This window comes from Manis pentadactyla, chromosome 3 (assembly GCF_030020395.1).
Source record: "Manis pentadactyla isolate mManPen7 chromosome 3, mManPen7.hap1, whole genome shotgun sequence".
Taxonomy (NCBI): domain Eukaryota; kingdom Metazoa; phylum Chordata; class Mammalia; order Pholidota; family Manidae; genus Manis; species Manis pentadactyla.
Genome location: NC_080021.1, coordinates 93,732,569 through 93,745,080, shown reverse-complemented (window position 1 = coordinate 93,745,080; position 12,512 = coordinate 93,732,569). Strand labels below are relative to the sequence as shown.

General features: G+C 48.3%; 1 long non-coding RNA gene across 1 annotated transcript in view; it reads left to right on the top strand.

Moving 5' to 3' along the window:
* LOC118912362 (uncharacterized) overlaps positions 1 to 12,512 on the top strand; it is a 43,511-nt gene extending 30,999 nt beyond the window's left edge. Inside the window, exon 2 of the long non-coding RNA XR_008996339.1 lies at positions 12,384 to 12,512. This is a non-coding gene — a long non-coding RNA (uncharacterized LOC118912362). The remainder of the gene's footprint in view (positions 1 to 12,383) is intronic.

Genomic DNA, 12,512 nt, shown 5'->3' with positions numbered 1-12,512 from the left:
CACACAGGTCGTGTGGCTTCTTCAATGGGGAATGCCACTCGGTTCTCCCCATGCCCAGGCTCTGATGGGACCATCAAGTCCTTGACAACACAAACTCGGAAACAAATGAACCGTTCAACAACCTTATGGTTTGTTTGGTAAAAAGACAATTTGTGGAGTAATAGGGGCCTTGGAAGGAAAAGAGTTGGGAGCTGTTGGACTAGGACTTCTTCAAGCCCCTCCAGCTGAGAGACCAGCACAGAAGTGAGCACAGGGGCTTTGCTGGCCAGCGAGGCAGCTAACAGTGAGGCCCTCCAAGTAGGAGCCAGAGATGTGGGGCACACCACAAGGGTTCCCTCTTGAGCCCAACTCCACCTACTGCTTTTAAGTAAGACAGGGTGGGGCTTGGGCAGGGCCTTCTGATTCACTTTCATCTCTAGAAGGCCCAGGAAAGAGCCTTAGTGAGAGACCCCACATGAGGCAGCACTCAGCGCCTCGGGTCCTCACTCATGGCCTGGCCCTGCCGCCTCCCTGAGGCGCAGATGTTCTTGGCTGAACTGAGAAGCGCTGTTGGCAGGGATGGCTCAGGTTGGCGCTTGGCGCATGCACCCATCTCTATAAGTAGCTCAGCTGTACCCTTGGGTGTGGCAGAGGCAAAGACCCCTGTTCCCGTCATTCAGGCCAAGCCTCTTGGCTATGATTTTCTTGTTTGGAACACAGACGTAGCAATGCCTCTTCCTGTGCAACCTTTATTTAGGTATAAGTGTGGAAACCACATTGGACCTGGCAAAACATGGAGTAAACGCAACCGGAAGAGGCCCTGGTATGAGTATCCTTCAGGCTTCCACTCCCTGTCAGGGGTGCTCAGAACCCCAGACTCCCAGACCTGGAATTAGGTGATGGGCCTGTTTCACTTCTGTGAATTGGGCCAAGTTCTCAGGGGCTGCTCTACTCCCTTCTCTGGGTTTTCCATGAGGAAGAAGGGGGCTTCCTGTCAGGAACCACCATGGTGTCTGTCAGGGCCAGGGGGAGGAAGGCTGGTGACTGTTATCTCTCCCCAAACAATGCTGGTCCCTTGTTCTGAGGGCTGGCACTGGCCGAAGAAAGGCTTTTCAGACGTGTTCAGGACAGAGTATTGTATTCCTTTGTATGCTATGGTGTACGTATGTATGTTATAATAGCAGCTGGAAAGAGAGGAGAGAAAGAAAGAGAGAAAAATGGATAATTAAACTGGTCTCTCTAGAAGGGACCCCAGAGATCTCTAAGTCCAATTTTGGCTAAAGTTTGAGATCCGTGTAATTGATGATACTAGTAATGATGTTAGGACTTAGCTGGCAAACGTAACAAAGGTTAGAGTGAACCACCTCCCATGGCCCCCTTCCACAGACGAAGGACCCCAGTGGGACTTGGTAATAGCATTTGGTGTCCGAGACTCTGGCTCTTACTGTTTCCTTCTATTTATGGCAAGGATGCTGGTTTACCACTTACAATCATGGCATATAAAATGGTGACTTAAAATACATTTACTAAATGAAGAACATGCAGATTAAAAAATATTCAGAAGGAGTGGCATAAAAAGCACACGATGTGATGGTGGCTCTGAGATGGTGATGCCTTTGGAAACATGGGTGTTACCAAAATTGCCTGTGGTGCTGAGGAAGGGACCCTGGCCTGGAGGTGTTGGGCTTGACAGAGTCCTTAGAGAGAGGCTGTGATGTGGATGGGCATGAGAGAGCTTCAGGCTGCAGGTTGGGATACGGAGCAGAGATGGTGAGGGACGCAGGTGAAGAACTTCACCTGCAGACTCCAGGGAGGACCCGAGGCTGAGGGGCTGGCTCCTGGGAAGGGCCACACCACCAGGTGCCTTCTGTCCCTTTTGCAAGCCTGGGGGAGCTCAGGACTCAAGCTGGTGGCCAAAATTTGGCTGCAGCCACAAAAGGGAACTTTTATGATACAGCTGCCAAATCTTCAGATTGGTTTCCCCAAAGGGTTTCAAAATTCCTTGAGGCCTCAAAACTTCTGTTTTTGTTCATCAAGAAGAGCACTGGGGGCCTCTTTTTCTCTCATGGCCTGTAGATTTCCATCCACCCCAGAGCAGGTGCTTGCTCAGAAATTGGCACAGTTTGGCCTGAGTAAGGGAAGCAGAGAGAGCTAACCATCCTTCAGGTCTAGAAAGGTTGGGATTTAAGAGGCAGGAAGGATTTAAGACTGAAATCAAGACATGAGGACAGCAGGCAGACCATGTGGTAGACCTGCGTAGACCTGAAGTCAGGAGCTAAGGTTGTCAATTCTGGAAGTTTCTAGTGTTCATAGAAGTCTAGACGGAAGTCTAGTGTGGAGGTTCAGAGGGTGAGGGATTTTCCCATGATTACCAGGTAAAACCTGGGAAAGATGACAGAGCTGCCAGGGCTGTGAAGCTGATGCCACCATGCTGGACCTGGAGCTGGCTTCTTAGTGAAATGGGAGAGCTCTGAGTGGCATGAACGAGAGACCATTAGGGGGCTGTCAGCTATCCCTTGTACTTAGTAGTGTGAACTTGCATTTCTAAAGACAGAGAGCTTTCTGTGGAGGAGGGCGAGGGGGGGGTGTCAGTCTGAGGCCTCCAGTGGTTAGCATCCTAGAAAGTGAGTCTTGACGAAAATACTGCCGGGTCGATTGCTTTTACTTTATCACACAGTTTTGGCTAAATTGCTGGGGAACGTTCCTTAACTTAAGCTTGTGTAAATTTCTTTAGTTCCTTTGAGCTCACCATTTCAGTGGGGTTCAAACATTTTAGGACTTTAAAAACACAAGCCCCTTTTCTCTTCCCTGCCTGCCTGAAGATCCACTGCTACCATGATTGACACAGTAACTGTCTGGGCTGGGAAGTTCATGATCAGGTGGCTACTTCAGTGGAAGCAATGGTCATGGACGTCCTTCAGCCTGGGAAGGCAACAGCGCCTGAGAGGGACATTGGGGACAGCGAGCCAAAGCACACAGGCCCACCCCGGATGTCTGCTTTCTATTTGCGTTCAGAGCCCCCACTGATGGTGGTGGGGCAGCTCACTTTGGTGTGAGTTACGATTCTTTGGATTATGCAAAACAAAGTGAACCCTAATACAGACCTGTGAGACTTGGGCTGTCCCAGGAGGAAAGGCCTTAAGGAAACAGCGACAGGAATGGCAAAACTATAGGAAAGGGCCGGGGGATACAAGGCCTGTGCTGGTGCTGGCATAAAGAGAGCTGGAGACTGGGCAACACAGGCATGAAGATTCTGCGGCTACTTTATCTGTGGTGATTGTGCTGCTTTGTCATGAAAGGATGAAAAATCTAAGAACTTAAAAACAAAAAAACCTCATGCAGAGGTCGGAGGAGAGAAGTGTTCATTGATTTGCGTGAGTTTATTTCACGAGTTGGGATTTGTACAATGAGTTCAGGAAGAGCTGGCTGCGCAGGCATTTCCCAGGAGAGCTGTTCAACACCGTCAGGAAGCCAGTCCCGCAGCTGTGCCCCTGCAGAGGCCAGACCTGTGCCTGTCACTCTGAGCAGTGCATCTGAGATCCTGACTTGGGGCGGATATTATTTGAAGCCCCCATTTGCTATGTCCATTCGTGGCATCTTGACATGTACAGCACATGTGTCCCCATCATATTCTTGTGGGAGGTGGGGAGGCTCAGCTGCTGAGGGTCACTGTCAGTCTCTTTTGAGATGTCTGCTGCATGCCCACCATACTCCCCAAAGTAAACTTCAAGAATACTTAGCCTCTGAGTTTAGGTCAGATCACTCCAATCCCTACTCTGAAAGTCAGTGAAAATACCTCTCTGGCCATTTTCTTATGAGACAGTAAGAGGAAATACTTGTGAAAATAAAGCAGCTAAACGGGAGCAATAAGGCATTTGGGGGCATGCATAGAATTACAACTGGGGAGGAATGCATGGTGATTGTCGCCTCCTTGATGTGCATGAAGCAGCAGCAGTCGCTCACTACAGAGGCCTTCCCGGTGCAGACTTGACTACGGATGATGAGGATGACCTGGCAGATGAAGGTCACCTTTGGGAATCCCCTGTGGAACTGGGGGCTCCAGCTGTGTGGCACTCTCCCCAGGCATGGTTACTTGGCTGGGCCTGCCCAGTCAAGGCCGGCAGCAGGTGGGACTCAGGTCAGCCCACGATGATGCTCTTCTGCCCCTTCAGGGAGCCCATGGGGAGACTGGTGACCTGGGGCCTGAGAGCAGCGGAGGAAGGCAGCAGGGGGAGGCAGCCCTGCACCACAGTCTACAGGGCACTGTTGGCCTCTGGCTTGGGCTTAGGCCTCTGCCCTTCACCTACCAAGACCCAGGGTGCGGCTGTTTGGTGGGCGTAGGGTGGTACAATGTATGGGGTATGTGACAGGGCTTGGATGTGTAGGGTGGTATGATGTGTGGCAGGAACACTGTGTGCAGGTGGTGGGCACTGGGCATTGTTATCCACCATCATGCTCACGTGCCTACCAAGCATGAATTGTTGGTATGTGTCTAGGATTCAGATGATCAGGAACATTCTGTGTGGGAGACAGAGGCAGGGGAAGAGAGGAAGCAAAAAGCAGAGGAGGAGAAAATGAGATGGCCTGCTCTCTCGCCTCTGAGGGGCACGGCAGCCCGAGCAGACCAGGCTGCAGCCGGGGTCCCTGCCCGGTTCTCAGGGCCACGCTCCAGCTGAACGGCATGGACAAGTCAGTTACCCTGCTTAAAATCAAGAGACCCTGAGTAGGACCACGGCATCCAAAGTCAGCTTGTTCGCTTTGTCCCCTGGGATGTAGGCTGGGAGCCTCAGGACAGAGACTGGAGCCACGCCTGGGCAATGTCTGTGAGACCTGCTCCTTCCTCTGCGCCCTGGGAGATGAGCTTTGGTTACTCCTCCTGAAATTGATTCATTCCTCTGGTTTGGTCCAAAAGCAAGGTCACAGAGGAGCTCCTGGAGTCTGGGCTCCCCCATGGGTCTCCCCATGAGAGCTTTAACTCAGCCGAGCTATCAGGTCATTTATTAGTGCTTGTTGCCTAACCGATGATATAAAAACCCTGTAGCTTAACACAGTCACAAACATGCACCACCTCATGATTTCTCTGTGAGCGATGCAGCGAATGTCTCTGGCTCAGGATCTTTCACGAGGCTGCGGCCTCTGAAGGCTTGACCCTGCGCTGGAGGGGCCGCTCCCCAGGGCTCCCCCACACAGTGGCCAAGCTGGTGCTGGCTGAGGCAGGGGCCCAGCAACTCACCCTGGGCCCCTCTCCACAGGCAACCCTGGGGGTCCTTACAACCCACCCTCGGGCTTCCTCCACTGTGAGTGACCTGGGGCAGAGCAAGCAGAGGCAGTTTGGAAATCACACCCTGTCACATCCACCTTATTCTGTCGGTCATGGAGACCAGCCCAGATTACATTATGGGAGGGAGTGGCGGATGCATGAGCTCTCAGGATCCCTGGAGGCCATCTGGAGAGCTGGCGACAATAGGGCCCTTGCTGGTCTGAAAGTCTGTGTGTCTTTGATCAGTCTGTTCTCTGTGCCATCAACTCTTGAGAACACAGAACTGAAATAGTTTAGCCTGTCTGGTTTGTTCAGCAAATACATTTGAGCACATTTTCTGTGTCATGAAAGTGGTAGGTGCTTGGGACACGAAGATCAAGAAGCTTACAGAGGAGCAGAGATAGTGACACTCAGCCTGGGAAGAGGTCAGTGTCATGGGGTCAGAAACAGACACCTGGTGGGGTGAGGGGGCCAAGTGGGAGCAATGGGTGTACAGGGATCAGAGTAGGCTGCCTACAACAGGTGGGGCTCTGCACGGTCCTGAAGGAGAAGCATGAGGTCACCAGGCAGTGGGAGACAGCAGCCAGAGGGACAGAGTTCCAGGGAGGGAAGCATGTGAGCAAAAGGTGGAGCCGTCCCAGCCTGGCTCACGGGGACTCGAGGTGCTGGGTGCTGATAGGCCACGGTGTCATTTTCCCCATGTGCTCTGATTTCAGAACCTCCCAGAGTCACTGGATGGGAAACATCCTTTGAATGTGCGCTGCTTGGTAGGAGGTGCCACGGCTGCCCTTGTTTGTCACTGCCAACTAGGGAGCTCGTGGGGAAGTCCTCGGGAAGGGCAGCGCTGGAGGGCCGGCCTGTAAGAATGACACACTATTTCCATTTGTGGAAAGATTGTTTCATGCTGTTCCCTTTGGCAGACATGATTCCATGGTTTCAGGGAGCCCTCCCAGCAGCTCCCAGGGTGTGCAGGACTGTGTATCTCTCGGCCTATGTGTCGTTTTCCTTTGTTTTGGAAAAGTGTACTACCCACGGGCATCGGTCTGCCCTCATAGGTCTGAGAGCATGCAGCATCTGTGGGCCCGCCTGGACTGGAAAGTGAAGGCAGTGCAGAGTTTTCAGCTACGTGTGCTGCCCTGCAAATGCACTAGACCGTGATGCTGTGGAAAAGTAACGTGCTGTTTGTCTTGTGTGTGGTCAGCAAGGGTTATCCTGTGGTCGAAATCACGTACTCCTTTGGGCCAGAGGTCCTGTGCTGGGTGGGTGCTTCCCTCTTGCCCTGTGCACCCGAAAGGGTCGACAACAGGGACTCAGTTCCAACCTGTGCCTTGTTCCCCCAGGACCTACTGAGTCTGTTGGGCCCACCCGCCTGCCCCCTGCCTCGTGACATCACTTACGCCTGCAGCCTTCCTCCTTCTCCCTCCCCATCATCACAGATGCCACATGTTTCTTTGGACAGCTGCGTGGGGAGCTGAGGGCTGAGCTTGCACCTGGAAGCCACCCAAGATGAAGAGCACCCTGACAGGCCCCATGGGCAGGGTGTGTTGGGAGCCCGCCAGGGTCTGTGCTTGATGTTTGGCAAAAGTACGTAATGTCAGATAACAGAATGTTTCCCAGCCCTGCTGCAGTTTCCTGCAGCGCAGGGAGGACAGACACCAACCTCTTCTGTCACATTCAACCACTAGTTTGAGTTACAGAGGATGGACCTGGAGGGGACAGAGGAATGCATCCGACGAAAGGGGCAGCATGGCCCTCAGATCTCATGGCTCAGACTTGCTGGGCGGAGAACTGGAGGTGCAGCCCAGCACCACTGTATGGTGGGAAGAGGAGGGTCCCTGTGTCTGACCTCAGAGGAGGCGGCCTGGCCCCTGTCCCACCAGACGCAGAGATGAGGAGGGGCAGATGCAAAGGCCGTGGGCCTCGGCCAGAGTCTGACACTCAACTGAGTGGGGGATCCAAAAGCAGCGAGGAGCTTCTCTCCCCACCCAGACTGGGGTGCTGCTGACAATGTCACCCTCCTTCCTGGGTCCTGAACTTGCTCTGTCCTCTACTCGTGATGGACAGGCTTTATTTTTTTAGAGCAGCTTTAGGGTCATAGCTAAATAAGGTGAAAAGTGTAGATTTCCCAGACATTCCTGTAGATTGCCCTGTCCCCCCTCTCTTACAGCCCCCCATCAACCCTGCCCACCAGTTGGTACATTTGTCCCAATTGATGAACCTGCATGGACATGTCATTGTCACACCAAGGCGATGACACTGGGGTCACTCTTGGTGTTGCACATTCTGTAGGTTTGGACAAATGCATAATGACATGTGCCTGTCATTTTGGGTTCAAGGCCCTAAACTCCTGTGTGTCTGCCTGTTCCTCCCTCCCACTCTGAACTCCATCCCTGGCAACCACTGAACTGCTTACTGTCCCCACAGCTTTGTCTTTTCCAGAATGTCAAAGAGTTGGAACTGTGCAGTATGGGCCTTTCCAGACTGGCTTCTTTCACTTAGGATGTGCATTTAAGGTTCCTCCATGTCTTTTCATGGCTGAGGGCTCATTTCCTTTCGGTGCTCAGTAATACCCTGTAGTCTCAGGGCTGGACCTGACTGGTCTCTAATTTGAGGCTTTCTCAGGGCAAGCCAGGGTGTGCAGGAATATCCATCCCACAATGGGCTGCAGAACCTGGCCAACCCTCCCATGATCTAAACCAGGGAAAGAGGGGGTCACATCCATTGCCCTTCACCCCTGCTTCTGCCAACCCTGCACCACTCTCCTCCATTTCATACAGAAATAGCCCACGAGCTGTCCTGGAACGGACGGGTCAGTGCACAACACTATAGGGCTGTGAGGGATGCCCTCTGCCAGCCTCCCCTCTGGGCTGTAGAGCCCAGCTGGAAAACACTCCTCTCCCACCCACACAACTTGGGGTACCCATCATGAACACTGTGAGAGGGGAAATGTACACTGGGTTGGAGCCTAGTGTCTAGTTCCATCTTTGTGAACTGCTAGCTTTGTGGCCTTGGGTAAGACTTACAGTCTGAGCCTGCATCTGTACAGCCAGGAAAACAGAGCGCATTCTGCTCATCTCAGAGTCCCTGTAAAAGTGATGCTTGCTTTGAAAAGTGTAAGGGCTCAAGCAGATGGAAAGAACTCTGATTTTTTGTTTCTAATTTGAGAAGTGTTTAGCTTCTGGAAACAGAATGAAATGTTTCTGTAGTGCTGTCTAAAGATTTGGGTGTTACCAGCTGCCTATTCAGTGGGGGAAGGTATGACTGTCCCTGATACTCTCTATCCACAATATTCTCATCCTCAAGGTCTCTCTGCAGAAGTTGACAAGGAAGGTGAACTAAGACAAACTTTACAGCAGGCTGGTAGCTGGGGCAGTGCCTTCAGTGGCACACACACAGGCCTGGCACATAGCTGCCTTTAACTCCAGCTGTGCCACACATAAGTCTGTGTGTGACCTTGGGAAAGTCACTGGACATTTTTAGATTTTAGGTGCTGTAGCTGGTAAAGAGGGGATGAGATTAAATGCTCTGAGTCTCTAGGCCTAACTTGATTCATCCATCTGTTTTGTCCAGGGCAGAAGGGAATCAAAAACCTGCTCTTCCCTGAGAGGCAGCAGCAGTGGAAAAATCTGACTTCTGCGGGAGATTATCCGAATTCTTTGAATGTAGTTAATTTGCCTACCTTCTGGTCTCCTCAATAGCACAAACACTATTGTAATGGTTTCTCCTCCCTAAGAAACAGGCATGTCATTAACACACTGGCCCTTGCTGGAAGTTGTCAGGTCGGGCTGCACGGGGTTGCTCCACTGGGGGAGCGGGAACATACCTGCTGCCACCCAGCCCCGGCTCACCAAGGGCAGCATGAGTGTGTGTTAGAGGAAAAGGGGCGGGCCAAGGATCAGGGGACAGACGGAGGGAGATTTAGGGAAAAGGAAAGTAGAGGATGGACAGGGGTCATATGAATTAAACGATTGCCAAGCTATAAGAGACAGAGTATGAGCATCGAATTGAAGCAAGAGGTTTGAGTTTCTGTGCGGTGGTAGATAGCAAATGCTGCTGTATTTGATGAACATTCTGCCTTTAGTTTGAAAAGTGATGGCTGGGGTTTGGGGAATTAGGAGGTTGAGAGATTGGAAACTTTCTAGATACTTGATATTTTATAAGCTCTTTTCCTTTTCAACTTTTTTTTTTTTTAAATAATTATTTTTTATTGAAGGGTAGTTGACGCACAGTATTACATTACATTAGTTTCAAGTGTACAACACAGTGATAAAACATTTATATACATAATTCTAGGTTCCAGCTATCACCCTACCAAGCTGTTACAATATCTTGACTATATTCCTTATGCTATACATTACATCCCAGTTACTTATTTATTTTACCATTGGAAGTCTGTCCTTTTTTATTTATTTATTTATTTATTTATTTATTTATTTTTGTGAGGGCATCTCTCATATTTATTGATCAAATGGTTGTTAACGACAATAAAATTCTGTATAGGGGAGTCAATGCTCAATGCACAATCATTAATACACCCCAAGCCTAATTTTCGTCAGTCTCCAATCTTCTGAGGCATAACAAACAAGTTCTTACATGGAGAACAAATTCTTACATAGTGAATAAGTTACATAGTGAACAGTACAAGGGCAGTCATCACAGAAACTTTCGGTTTTGCTCATGCATTATGAACTATAAACAGTCAGTTCAAATATGAATACTCATTTGGTTTTTATACTTGATTTATATGTGGATACCACATTTCTCTCTTTATTATTATTATTTTTAATAAAATGCTGAAGTGGTAGGTAGATACAAGATAAAGGTAGAAAACATAGTTTAGTGTTGTAAGAGAGCAAATATAGATGATCAGGTGTGTGCCTGTAGACTATGTGTTAATCCAAGCTAGACAAAGGCAATAAAACATCCACGTACGCAGAAGATTTCTCTCAGAACAGTGGGGGTGAGGTTCTAAGCCTCACCTCTGTTGATCCCCAATTTCTCACCTGATGACCCCCCTGCGACTGTGCCTGTCTTAGGTTGTTCCTCCCTTGAGGAATCTTACCCGTCTCTGGCTAACCAGTCATCTTCCAGGGCCATACAGGGAAATGTAAAGTTGGTAAGTGAGAGAGAAGCCTTACTGTTTGAAAAGGTTAGCTTTTTACCTTTTCAACTTTTTTAAATGAGAAGTTCCAAACATACAAAAAGATGCAAAAAATATAATGAATTCTCATTACATCTCATCTGGATTCAGCAATTCTTAATTTACGACCAATCTTGTTTCACTTTTATCCCCAATCATGCTCTTCTTGCTCCATTATTTGAAGGACATCCCAGACAGCATACAGTTTTATCCACTGATGTTCCAGTATTTGTCTCTAAAGGGACTGTAATCATACTGCTGCCATCACACATGAAAACCTAACTACTGGACTACAAATATCATCAATACTGGGTACTTCTGGATTGTTTTATTTTATATAAAAGTTTGTTTTAGGAGCTAAGTCCATACATTGCAATTGTTTGGTATGTCTGTTAAGTCATTGATGTTTCTCTTTTATGGTTTTATTTTGTTGAAGAAACTATGTCATTTGTCTTCGAGTTTCCTGCTGTCACAATTCAGCCTGATTTTCTTGGCAAGATGGCTTAGGTGGCAGTGTGCACTTGCATCAGGAGGCACGTCGTGTCTCGCGTTCCATATGAACCAACACCCAGGTCCAAGTGCTCGTGAGGGCTTACAAAATGATGTTCTGTCATTCCTTCTTCACTGATTGGCTGGGCGACTGCTGTGAGGAAAACCTTCCCCTGCTCAGTTTGGTTACCCTGACGTGGTTTGACAAGGGTGCAATAAATGCTTGTTTTTTTCCTTTATCAGTTTTCTAGGTAGTAAGTTGGTTTCCTGAAACACTCCAAAACCAATTTTTTTATATAGTATTATTCTGAAGGTATGGATTTAAACTTGTTTATTATTCTAACTGCTGCTCCCATTGTCTCAGGTACTTGTGATACCAAATTTAAGTACTTCTGAAAAGCACACTCAAGAGATACATATTACTTCAATAAAAATTATAGAACTGTCAAAGGTGGTACAAGTGTGAGAAGACTGGCTAGAAGTCTTGTAGATGGTACTTTTCGACCATTATTAATAATAATGTGATACTAGTGCTTACACTAATGTGATACAGGTGTGAAACTAGTGCTTTGCGAATCCATATGAAAAAAATTGCATCCTTGCTTTCCAGCATGTTTCCCTAAAGAAAGTTGTGGCAGACTTAGCCAGTCTTAACTTGGGGTCATAGACACATTTGAGGAATTACCCCTGGTCCCCTAATTTGTGCATTTCTAGAGAGAGGGCTCGTTAGTCTCAAGATAATCATGCTCTAAATAAGATGATGTGCTACTGGACCCAAGGAATCACCCATGATGTCTTCACACTTGCAGTCGGGTATGGAATTGCTTAAATGTGCAAATACCAAAAGTACTCCTGATCTAGGAAGTTCTAGATGCTTTTATATCAAGGAAGATTTTCTTTGCTAGAACATTCCACTCATGGGAATTAGGTTCTATGGACAAAGGGATATAACTTTTTTCATTGGTGTTCTCCAATGCTGATTAAGAAAAGCCTAAATTTATAGGTTAAACTATCATCTACCTTCAACTCCTAGAACTTCTAAACAATGGAAGCAATGCTACTAGCTGGTCCATCTCTAGGGATGGGCAGGAAGTTTAATTGAGGGGTCTGATGAAGGCAAACTATAAAATGTTCAGTTTAGCCTTTCTGTGTCGTCATCACGGTTGACAGACAGGAGCCTTAACTAGGCATTTGCTGATATTTGTAAAATTAATTTAGTAACATGGTAGGTAGCTATATATATATATAGACACACACATATATATATATATATATACATATAATTAAAAACCAAGTACTGTGCTGGATCTGCATATTCAGAAAAGCATAAAGGCAGACAAGCCAGCACAAAGGTGGCCAGTCCCCACCTCCTGGGGCAGGTGAGGAAATGCCAGTGCTGATTCATGGGTGATTCAGTGACACTATGACCCCACTGACTGATAGTTTATCAGATGCCTTCGCTTCCCTTACCACCTTGTGAGCACACATCCCAGGATGGAGCATAGCTTTAAAAAGACCTTGCCAGGTGGAGACTATCTTTTGCTCCTAAATATACAAGCACACTCACTGTTTTTTATGAAGTTCAAAAAGAAAAATCAGGTTACCTTCAACTCAGACTCTGAACAGTTTAGACAAGCTGAAAAC